Source organism: Colossoma macropomum, unplaced genomic scaffold (genome assembly GCF_904425465.1).
Source record: "Colossoma macropomum unplaced genomic scaffold, Colossoma_macropomum, whole genome shotgun sequence".
Classification (NCBI taxonomy): domain Eukaryota; kingdom Metazoa; phylum Chordata; class Actinopteri; order Characiformes; family Serrasalmidae; genus Colossoma; species Colossoma macropomum.
Genome location: NW_023494795.1, coordinates 13587109 through 13599472, shown reverse-complemented (window position 1 = coordinate 13599472; position 12364 = coordinate 13587109). Strand labels below are relative to the sequence as shown.

Genomic DNA, 12364 nt, shown 5'->3' with positions numbered 1-12364 from the left:
GAGAGTGACAGAGACTACATGCTTAAGTGTGAATGAGGACAAATTGTTCACCTAGTGCCAGCAAACTGTACCGAAACAGTGTCTCAAACTTTGATGGCATATTTGGACTAGAATGACTATCAGCCCAGTGACAGAGAAATGAAATAGAGGTCTAAGTGCTTATTAATTTTTTCAAGCCCAAACTCCGAACTAAATCTGAGACTGTGAGACCTGACATAAGCAGCAGGCCTGACTGCTAAATCTGAAACCCAAACCTGCTCGCCTGTGCCAAGAGAAATGGACTATCACAGACACGGTCATACACTGGGTTGAATGAGCTGCTGAAATATCTAATTGCGATTTTTCTGACCAACATTATAACTGCAATTTGAAGCTGCACTATGTAATTTTTTTTTGTTAAAACCAAAAAGTACCAACACTGAGACAGGAGAAAAACACAAATTTAGTGTTGTGCTGCTGCGAGTCACTCCCTAAAGCCTAAAATAATACTTGAGAAGTCAGAGGTGTTGAGCCGGATTCCACAGGAGTTTTTCCAGACCACATCATACGTCTTTATTATGAACGTCACATGCACATGTTTAAAAAGAAGGTCCTTGATGTTTAGATCTCAAAGGCAAAATGAAGATATGACAATAGTAGAGAATTCACTTACATCCTCAGAGGCACATCCTTGACCAAGTCTTTGGAGTTTTCTTTAAATTCTGTTTCAACACAATCACAGTTATCAGATTCATCCGCTTGGGAAAGGGGTTGGAAGCAAAATCGACATTACAAAATGTTCTTGGGAACTTCAGCTTTAAATAAGATTTTCTATAAGCTAAGCTCCAGGCCTTTTCCCCTCAAGAAGACTCGCACAACTACTTTTGAGGCTTAAATGCTGAATGTAATATAATGCCACACTGTCAGTTAATGAGCTCTGTTATTAGGCTAAATTTCCCAGCTTAAAACTTGAGATAATGTTGAACAGTTCAAATTGAAGCCGTTGCAATTTGAAAATTGCACTTTTTTAATATACAAAGACTTTGCTATAAAAATGATTAATCATTCAGTGCTAGTTATACAGCGCTGTGCTTTGTTACCAAGGGCTTGAACTGACTGACAGAAAATGTCACGCTGGGATAAACTGTTACTGCAATACACTATAAACAGCATTATTTATCAGTAGATTTGTGGGGAATGTGCTGACAGCATCCACATTCCTCTGAACTGTTAGCCTCGCTGTACTAAAGTTGTTCTCACTACTGCTGCTACTGTAGAAACGCTTAACATCCTTTGAGCTTAAGAAGTGAGGGGAAACATCCGCTGTGACCTTTCCACCAACACAACACTTCCCTCTCATCATTCAGGGTTTCATTCACCAGCTCCTCAAACTCCAGAGCTATTTCAAACGCTGCTACAGACTACATTACAAGAGAGTAGGAGACCGAACGCAAGAAAGAAAACGCAAGAGTGTGAAATCAAATACGAACAAATCTACTACTAAGACGGACACACGAACTGGATCAATGCCTCCACAAGTCGCGCTTCAGAAAGCTGATTTTTATGACAAAAAACGCTCAAAAAACCATAAGTAAATAAATAAATAAATAAAGAAACCTGTAATAAGCACAGATCTTCGAGCAAGAAGAACAAACATGGTCTGCTGCATGGTGTTTATCAGTTTTGCCATCTCTGGATGTTTTTTTAAGGAAAAGCCAAGGGAGGCCTTCAATCCACACTGCCCATTCACTGCTGATCAATATGACAGCACATCAGCTCTGCTTGAAAAAAAGGCTCCGTCCTCCCACTAGAACCTCTACTGTACAAAACAGCAGTGCGATGAAGATCAATGTGCTGTGAACACCAAGAGACAGTCCAATACTACATTCACAGGTTGCATGACACTTCAATAACTGTATCTACAACCTGTTCAAGGTTTAAAATGGATATACTGAAAAAACACAGCTGTCATATTAAGACGACTTGTGTGCTCCATTGAGTTGTCAGCAACACACGCTGACAGCAGACCACACTCCCTGATCTCTCTATAGTGCTCGACTGCTGTCCCATGAAAAGCATAACACATATGGGCACATTAAATACAGCTTTGTCCACTCAAGCCTGTGTTTGGCAGATTTCTACATCATGTAATCATCTAGGTGTTGACCGGCTAGGGCTGCTGCCCATTAATCACAGTACACTCCGTTTGAGCAGCAGATGTACAGATGCTCTTATTTGCCATACGGTTTAGAACTGCAAACACAGGTGGACTGGCTCTAGATATTGTGCTGTATATGCCCCATTTCCACACCACACAGGTTTCCATCTCTGAAGAACTCTGAATGTTAAACACCTCAGATAATATAATAATAATAATAATAATAATAATAATAACAATAATAATAACAATAATAATAACAACAACAACAACAACAACAACAAAAAATAGTATTGGGAAACTCAATATATCTGATTTAAACAGTCTTCGAGCAGGATTTTATTAAGCTGCAGTACAGCATTTCTGCAGTTCCTAGGCTTTATACCAAGTCACCAGTCTACAGTTTTCAACTAACTTGTATCTACATTAAATATGGTGTAATGGTCAGCACTCTGGACTTTGAATCCAGTGATCCGAGGTCAAGTCTTGGTGGGACCTGCCCTGCTTTGTTTTGAGAATTTCCCTGTTGTAGGACTAATAATACAACTTAAAAAGTATAATTTCAATGGATTATGGTACAATTATGCTCCCTGACTAAAGGTACTGAGATGTACCCTTAAAAGAAAACCAACCCAGTAACAAGAGGGGTACTGCCCCAGCGACAGTTTAGTGCCTTTTTTTGATAGTGTAGAACCACAGCTGACCAGATATTGTTTGGGAGATGTACCATTCATAGCACAGCATGACAGACACAGTAGAGGCATGGAAGCTTGTACTGTGCTGGTAAAAATGTATCATATCGCTGTTGTCGGAAGAAAACCTTCTCCAAAATGGTAAATTTACAGGAGAAGGACAAAACCTTCTTTACTTTTAATGTAAGTCAATGGAACCAGACCTTTTTCCAAGTAATTTTGGGCCATTTCTTTTGGTCCATTCATCATGAAAACGTAAAGAGCAACAGGCATTTTGAAATTATGATAAAAACTGAACTTTTCTTCCAACAGCAGTGATATGCTTCTTATATGTCAACATGTAATAATTTTCTTGCATATATCTGCAGATACTGATGCTGATAAACAAATATTAAATATACAAATTAGGACTACAGACAGAAACATTACAGAGCCTAGTATCACCTAAACATTCTCCTCTTCTGGAGTACAATAAATACATCATCAAATATCAGTCAAATCTAAACATGTGTCCAAAGCAAATATCTGCCGAATCGACTCTGACACCACAGAACATTCCTAATGTACACCTGGCATTTTCTTAGACGCTATCTTGGTGGCATATCTGGTAGGCGTACAGAGAGAGAGACTACATCTTTTTTCCCCATGCATAATTTGCGTCATCTTCTAGCCCCCATCAGTGATTGGTTTTGACCACAGGACTACTGTTGGCTAGATGTTTTGGCTGGAGTGTTATTCTCAGAAGTTACACTGAGGTGTGTGAGAACCCTAGCGACACTGCTGCGCCTCATACGAGAGCAACACAAACAAACATGGCACGAACATGTTAACCACCTAAATAATATCAGGGCAGAGGTGGTTTTATGGTGGTCATACAATGGCTAATAAGCTTAGATGAAAGATAGGTGTGCTCACTAAACTGATGACTCGATCTATGCTCTCTCAGAGAGAGGGTGCTCAGGGAACGGAACAAAAATGGGAACTTTTAATTACGTTGAGCAGGCCGCAGTGGGCTTCTTCTATCCATTACCCACTGTGTGCTTTTCAAAGATAGCTGTGGTGAACATTACAATTAACCACCAGTAAGAGTGTACACAACCAGAGCACACATGGTGTTGAAAGGAGAATTCCACTGGTTTCAGAAAAATTCTGATTAGTTTCATCAGGAAATCTAAAAGAGAATAATGATGTGAAACTGTGCCCAGTACAGATACTTAACTTGGATTTATTTACAATGACAGTGACTGTGATGTCCACAGCACAAATACACCGATCAGGCATAACATTATGACCACCTCCTTGTTTCTGTGCTCACTGTCCATTTTATCAGCTCCACTTACTATATAGGTGCACTTTGTAGTTCTACAGTTACAGACTGTAGTCCATCTGTTTCTCTGCATACTTTGTTAGCCCCCTTTTCCCCGGTTCTTCAGTGGTCAGGACCCCCATGGACCCCCACAGAGCAGGTACTACTTGGGTGGTGGATCATTCTCAGCACTGCAGTAACACTGATGTGGTGGTGGTGTGTTAGTGTGTGTTGTGCTGGTCTGAGTGGATCAGACACAGCAGTGCTGCTGGAGTTTTTAAACACCTCAGTGTCACTGCTGGACTGAGAATAGTCCACCCACTGAAAATATCCAGCCAACAGCGTCCTGTGACCACTGATGAAGGACTAGAGGATGACCAACACAAACTGCGCAGCAGCAGATGAGCTATCGTCTCTGATTTTACATCTACAAGGTGGACTGACAAGGTTGGAGCGTCTAATAGAGTGGACAGTGAGTGGACACAGTGTTTAAAGACTCCAGCAGCACTGCTGTGTCTGATCCACTCAGACCAGCACAACACACACTAACACACCACTGCCACGTCAGTGTTACTGCAGTGCTGAGAATGATCCACCACCCAAACAGTACCTGCTCTGTGAGGGTCCATGGGGGTCCTGACCACTGAAGAACAGGGGAAAAGGGGGCTAACAAAGTATGCACAGAAACAGATGGACTACAGTCTGTAACTGTAGAATTACAAAGTGCACCTATATAGTAAGTGGAGCTGATAAAATGGACAATGGCCATAGAAACAAGGAGGAGGTCATAATGTTAAGCCTCATCAGTGTATAGCCATTTTAGTTACTATACAAAACAACCAGTGAACCATGTGTCTCCTGAGCCACTCTGAATGACTTTGCTAGCATATTTATGGCTGCGTTATGCATAAAGTTTGAAAAATTGATGGAATCCCCCTTTAAAAGTCACACGCCCACCTTAGAACAACCAATGCCATTTACCTTCATTGGTGGAGCCAACATCCGTCAAACAGGCTGGGTTTACATTAACCACATTAGAGCAGGCTGAGTAAACAGCCACGCAGGCAGCACTGAACTTCCCCATGATACAACTGGTCATTCATAGCGAGCTCACTCGCCACGGCGGACACAACCCCAAACTCCAGCAGCCTCTGTCAGTGGATAAACGGCCTGTGTTACCTGGCTAACCCTAAAGCTCGAGTGGGGAGTCAGAGTCAGAGATCTCAGAGCGAAAAGCTGAAACAAGGCTGTGTGGCCACTGATTAAACGTACACTGGTCAGAGACATGATTTAGCATCATTTTGCTATGAATGCATGAGGCAGGGCTACGAAGCTTAAGCCAGCTTCTTCTTCGAATCTTCCCGTTCCACCTTAAACGTTGCAGTAGGTATTATTACAACGCCTGAGGCGCCAGAATGGAACTGCTGCACCATTTAAGGTGGAACGGGAAGATTCGAACAAGAAGTTGGCGAATATGAAACCGACTTCAGCCGCCTTGCCAGTCTTAAGGGACGTTAGCTAGATTTGGGGATGAAATAAGATGTGTGGTACAGGAAGGACTAAGTAAGCTCGTTAAGTGCGGACAAACCGTATCAAAATATTACCGGTATTATACAAAAAAAAATAAAATAAAACCTTCCATATTAAAGAATTACCTACAACAAACTGGAGGCTTAGCTTCCTAGCTAACGAGATAGCAAGTAGTTTTGGTTGTTATATAGCTGGTTAAATATTTAAATAAATGAATGGACAACTGAGTGTTTGGTTGAGCATATCAGGCTCAACAACATTAAACAGCTAGATGCACACTGAGTTAGATTAATGTGAGAAAATAAACGTCTAGCTAGTAGAGCTGAAGTAGCTAGGTTAGCTAGCAGACGCCGTTAGCGAGCTATCCACTGAGTCAACTAGCTAGTAAGTTATTAGTCCGCATACAAAACGGACCAGCACGAACACACCTCCGCATAATGTCAATGTGCTGTTAAACTGTGAACAGATGAAATGAACTCAAGTGCCACACCAGCATTTGGCGTTAGCAGCGACGGCCAGGCTGCTCTGTCAAAGCCAAACCGGCTAACTGGCTAATTTGCAGCCTAGCTAGCTGGATATGTGATGCAGCACACGCCAGTTACAGCAAACGAGTAGCCAACACTGCAACCTCCGAGCCCACAACTCACCGCCTTCCTCTCGCAGTTAATCCGCACTCCGCCGTCTGCAGAACGGCAACGGTAGCAGCTGCTGCTGCTGTCTGCAAAATCCGTGGGTGGCTGTCAAAGCCGGACGGTCGCTTCACGTCCATAAACGCTGCCTGTCCACTCCGGGTCCACTCGGTCGGCGCTCTTCCTGTGTGTACACACAATCCACACTTCCTCAGCGATAAAAGGTCCAGGTCGCTGCTCCTCTTAAAGGGAACACGCAGCACAGCTGCACGGCTGACCGTCGAGTATGAACACGGTTAAATAAATTAACCGTAGAGCTGCAGATCAGCTGGAAGCAGCTTTCACTACTTACTGCGGGATAAACCTCACACCCATTTACAATATGTGTGTGATAGTATCGATGCACGAAATAAGGAAAAACTAAACCAATAAAGCCAAAGCTGCATTCCCAGCTTGTGTGTTTGACCTGGGAAGAGAGTCGACTTTGATCCCGAATTACTTAAAGAATATCCGACTGTAGGGGGTTAAACGGAACTTCATGCCTTTAACACCAGAGGGCGCTGTTATACAACAACAATACAAGGGCCTTACAGGGGAACCCAACCGATGTTCAAAATTTTTGCAGAACTCCGTTTTTGCGATGTGAACAGTGGTTTGATCTGAAATGGTTCGTTGTAGAGAAAGTTACAGACTCAGATTTCTTTGCAGTGGTGCTGATGGGAACCAGGAGTCGCCATGACTACAACACAAATCTAGCCGTTTTATTTACCATCCAAAACCACCATTGAACCTACACCTTTTGACTGTTTTCCTCACAACGCCCAACACTATGAATGGATTAAAACAGATTAACAAGACATTTAACAAGGCAAAACTTCATCACAAAACTATCGTAAATGTGTCTTATAACCACTTTTTGTCACAATTTTCTGTGAGGAAGCTTTGAGAGGCATGAGAGAACTCTTCAGACACCTGGTTCCCATCACCACCACTGTGAACAATTCTAAGTTTCTCTAGAACACAGCATTTCACTTTAAACCTCTAAGAATGAATGTGTTTACATCTCAACCCTTTAACTAAGTAGAACTTTTGGAAAATTGGTAGAATTCCCCTTTAATGGCGCTAGAGGAACAGCTCAACAAAGGCAACAAAGCTTCACCAAAAACCTGCAGACTTTTGATATTAAAGCACTCAGAAGTTTGTTTCTTGTGCTTTTTTGACAGAAACCGAAGTATAGAAAGGTTTAGAGTTGTTCCCCCCCACAGTATGTTTGTTTTTCACTATATTAAGCGCTGAACACAGTTCACATACACTGCAAATCCAAAAGTATCCAGACACCCCTTCTCATCAGAGATTTCAGCTACTTTAAACCGTTACATTTGTTAAGTCATGCTTGTTCATATCACTGGTCATAGCAAGCTTGGCTGATCATATTTATCATTTAAAACACTGAACTATTGTTTTCCCCATAATTTCTGACCAAAATGTAGTGTCTGATTCTCGCCTCTAAAATGCCTTCTGAGCTTTGATTGCACCACCATGCACCAGTGGGTAGTAAAAAGGTCAGCCGGGATCATCATGTTTCACCTCTCTATTCTTAAACCGCCACCTATCATCGAGCAAAAACACTCTGTTAGCTTAGAGACTCTCTCTGTTACTGATTGCTGACATAGATGTTCAACTGCACACCCAGCTTGTCCACTGAAAAGCACTGCCAAAATAATGAGATGCTATGGAGCAGCTGCACATGAGCCTAGGGTCACCATGTCTAATGCCAAGTGTCAGCTAGAGGGGTATTAGGCCCTCAGCAACGGGCTGTGGATCAGTAGAACTGTGTTCTCTGGAGTGACTGAGCTCCATCTAGTACCTATGGGATGAGTTGTAGGGATGTTTGTGATCCAGTACTAATCATCCAACATCAGTACTTGCCCTCACTAATGCTCTTGTGGCTGAATGCAATCAAATTCTCACAGCAATGTTCCAACATCTAGTGTAAAGCATTCCCAGAAGAGCAGAGTCTGTTAATGCAGCAAAGACAGTACAAACTGCCTATTAATTCCCAAGATTTTAGAAGAAATGTTGGTATCTACAAACATTAGCACACACAGTGTATACTCTCACAAACTCCATGATTCCCACCCACATGTGCCATTATAGAAATACATTACCAACATAGCACTTCACACCACCTACATGCTGCACTGCATCACTGCTGCAGACAGCAACAGCTCACCTTAAGGACAGGAGGAATCGTACATTTATTTAAGAACTTCAGAAACGGTTAATAATTCATGTCAGTTTTATTTTTGATTAGAAACCTTGAGTGTTACAACACCAGCTTATGTGCAAGCGCTCACACCCACATGTACACAAACCGCAGTGTATAAGAAAGCTGATTCACACGCACTCAGCTGTCATATATGATGAGCCGTTTCTTGGCAAAAGAAACAAACAAAGCATCAGGATTTAGAAAAAAGGAACGCAAGTGTTTATTTGTTGTTTTTTTGCCCTGTCAGGAAGCCACAAGCACATCTCTCTGCAGTCAGAGGTCATAGCGCTTGGGCCTTGGGGTCAGGCTACAGATGGAGGCGAAGTGGGATGGCACAGAATGACATCACTGATATTGTGACTGAATGAATCACATTCACAGACCGAACTCCTTTAATGACACTCCGTATCTGTCCCATCCCACAAATGCCAGCGGAGCGAAAGGAAGAGAAGCTACACATGAACCGCAACAGAAGGAACAACAGCAAAAAAATCTCTCACTCATGTTTGTGCATTTGTATAAAGTATACTGTATATATGTTAAACAGTGTGTTAGTTCAAGTTATAATGCATGTGTGACATTCAGGGGATGTCTCCAAGAATGAAAAGAGTTGAGAGAGAAAAAATACAAGATATACCACACACATAAAAAAAAGAAATGTTCCCATTATACTCCAGAATGTTAACTCCCAGACTCGTACAATGGTGTGACGTACAATGACATCCATTAACCAAATGTGTTTGGACCGTTTTCTGCTGTAAAATCTTGCATAACCTGCTTCTGAATACCATTTCATTCAACTGTACTTGGCAGACACTCAGACAGTATGGAGGAGGAGATAAATAGAGGAGAGTTACAGGGGCAGCTTAGCTACTCCAGTCACCATTTTCTCAACAATCAACTGCGATTCTCCAGTCGTTGTTCATTTCTGCCCTTCGGCTTCTTCTTCCATCTGTTAAAAGCAAGCGCAGCTCCGAAGCTCAGATTTGCTGAAAAAGCCTTTTCAAAGAAATCAGAGCAAGAGACAGAGGGAGGGAACGATGACAGTCTGTGACCGCTTTCCCATGAAGTGCACTGTGATCTCAGTGCTCTGTGGTCAAAGCCTGAAGCTCTTCAAGCAGCATAATCCGCTGCTGTCGGAGCAAAACCTTGCATCTCCATTTTTGTTTTTCAGTTTATGACCTAATTTGAAAGTACCCATGGTCCTTCATATTGTATGTAAATTTCATGATGAATGGACTAAAAGAAATGGCCCAAAATCACTTGGACAAAAGTCTGGTTCCATTGACTTACATTAACAGTAGACTATGTTTTTTCCTTCTCCTGTAAAGTTCTCATTTTGAACATACGAAATTTTGATGAGAGAACAGCGAATTGCTCAGTTAGATGATGTGGCTGGCTTGTTGCTTACTAACACTCAGTGCTCTCTCCCTCTCTTTCAGTTTCCATTTCCACTATTTCTCTTTCTCTCTGGGCGGTCTGTCAGCGTGTGAAAGAGTAAAACTCTCACCTGTCACCTCGTTCCCTCGCCTGTGGCTGTTTGTGTGTGTGCCTGAAGCTCAAAGACGTACTGCAAGCTGAGGACAAAGCTGCCAACCCCATTCAGCCACATGCTGAAGATAACACCACTCACAAGTTCCCTGTGTAAAAGATAATGGCTGCTCCACTTCACCTGGAGCCAAAACTGCCCCATGCAAACTCTAGATTCGAGCCAATATGGCTTCTTAAACAGTAAACATGTGAGAACTCGTGCTTGGCTCTTGGCTCATTTGTTTCCTTTCGCAGTAATTGGTTTCTGAGGTCTCTCTGCCATGGAAAGCTGAAGTCAAACATCGCTCAAAACATCAGTGTTCATTCAGAAAGCCTGAACAGCTGCTTATATCAGCAATACAGCAGATTTAAGCCCTTAAACCCTGAAGGTCTGTATGCAGGCCCGCACTTCAGTTTCTCACCTTCATAACTACCTAACTACCTGGTTAGCTACTTAGCAGTTACTGAAGATTAATAACAGAATAATATGCCTGTGGTTCAAGGGAGCTAAAAACAAGTTTAGCCAGCAACCGACGTCTCATCACCAACGCAAGATCAAAATTAGGGATGCACAATGATATTGTCTGCATCGGACTGACGTTTAGATTTGACCGCTATTTAAAACAGATATTCGAGGATGTATTTCTTGTACTTCCCAAGAGTGGAACGTTTTGGTGACTCTTGGCTATACTAACGTCTGTGTTTTATTCAGTTGCATCTGTAGAAAAAAAAGCTCATTTGATACGACATTCATGTGTCAGCATCAAAGATATCCACATCTGCATCAGCCAACAATCCCCATATTGGTGCATCCCTATTTGAAATCCTAACTAGAACATTAAGACACATTCACAATCATTCCACGCACTGCTATCATTAGTTTAAGGATCAGCTAGATAACAGCAGAATCCAGCAGAGGCTCCAAACATTCACAACAATCAGCCTCTCAAAGCTCTCAGATTTCTCAAAGAGAATATCTGCTACAAAAATGACCCAGACTGAACTCATGACAGCCCCTTAACACTCCAGCTTTTAATACTGTTCAGTAAACAACAGCACCATCAGTGCCTTCCTCTACTCTCTGAGTGCTGGATGAGAGATAGAGGAGAGAATCATAATAGACAGACTGATTCTTTTTGATCACTGGTTGAACCATTTGCTCAAGCATGTAAACTAAATAGCACAGGAGAGCAGTAAGAGGACACTGCTGAAGGGAGAACACTGGTGACTGGAGAAGAAAGAACAGAAAACCAACATACTAAAATAAAAATGAAGAGGAAGCAGCAAATGATCTGCCCATTTTGGACCACATTCTTCAAAAATAAAGGTTCTAAAATGGGCTGTTTGAAATGATGCCACAAAAGAATCAATTTTGATTTGCCAAAGCAGTGATTCAACCGTGTCCTCAGGGCCACCCGGATGGTCCACATCTCCTCTTGACTTCCAACGTACACAGATGGAGCAACAAATGTGGACCATCTGGAGGGCTCTTTTAGGAAAAGGAGTTTTTGAAAGAAGAACCAACAACTGAATGTTTCTTTAAGGAACCAAAAGTGGTTCTTCTCTGGTACTGCTCCAAATACCCTTATCTTTATCTTTAAGAGTGTATCCACTTTCCTCCTCTGAATGGTTATGGTCTTCATTTGTTCTACATTAATATCGCACCTCCTTTCTTGTTCCTACCAGAACTGGATGCACACAGAGAACACAGATACGCTTGTGTGAAACTAGACTTTGTGAGAGAAGAGCCTTCTATCAGCTGGGCTCTACAGATATAGCATAGTGGTCTGAAACACATCAATGTGATCATTTAAAAATCACCCAGCACTGCCTCTTCACAGTCTAGCCTTCCCTCAACCCACAGAAGTGTAGCCATGTGCTGTATTAATAAACTCTCATTTGGTTAGGTTTACAAAAGGAAAACACTAGCAAAATAAAATCAAACACAAAACACGTTAAAAAATGTCAAAAAGTAAAACAGAAAGACTAAATTAAATGTAACAGACGAATTAAAACAACCTAGACAAGTGCAACGTCATCTACCCGAGTAATACTGCAAATAAAATAAACAGTCAGTAAACTAAATAAAATGAAGAAATAAACAAAATAAATGGCTCCTGGATAGCATTCTGTACGGACTGTGAATTTCCGCTGAAGTCTCTCACTCACGTCCTTTAGCTAACAGTCTGAATTGTTAATCCTATTTGATATGACAAACTATCGGTGCAAGAAACAAGATAAACCGATCGACATTACAGGCAAAAGAATAAT

The 12364-nt window shown here is 41.8% G+C and overlaps 1 protein-coding gene across 2 annotated transcripts in view; it reads right to left on the bottom strand.

The window, feature by feature from the left end:
• The window catches only part of fam20b (FAM20B glycosaminoglycan xylosylkinase), a 49113-nt gene extending 42332 nt beyond the window's left edge, over window positions 1-6781 (bottom strand). For both annotated transcript variants that reach the window (XM_036581543.1, XM_036581544.1), the window contains exon 1: window positions 6313-6781. The gene's annotated coding sequence lies outside the window, so the exon portion shown is untranslated. The remainder of the gene's footprint in view (window positions 1-6312) is intronic.
• Between the last annotated feature and the right edge of the window lie 5583 nt (window positions 6782-12364).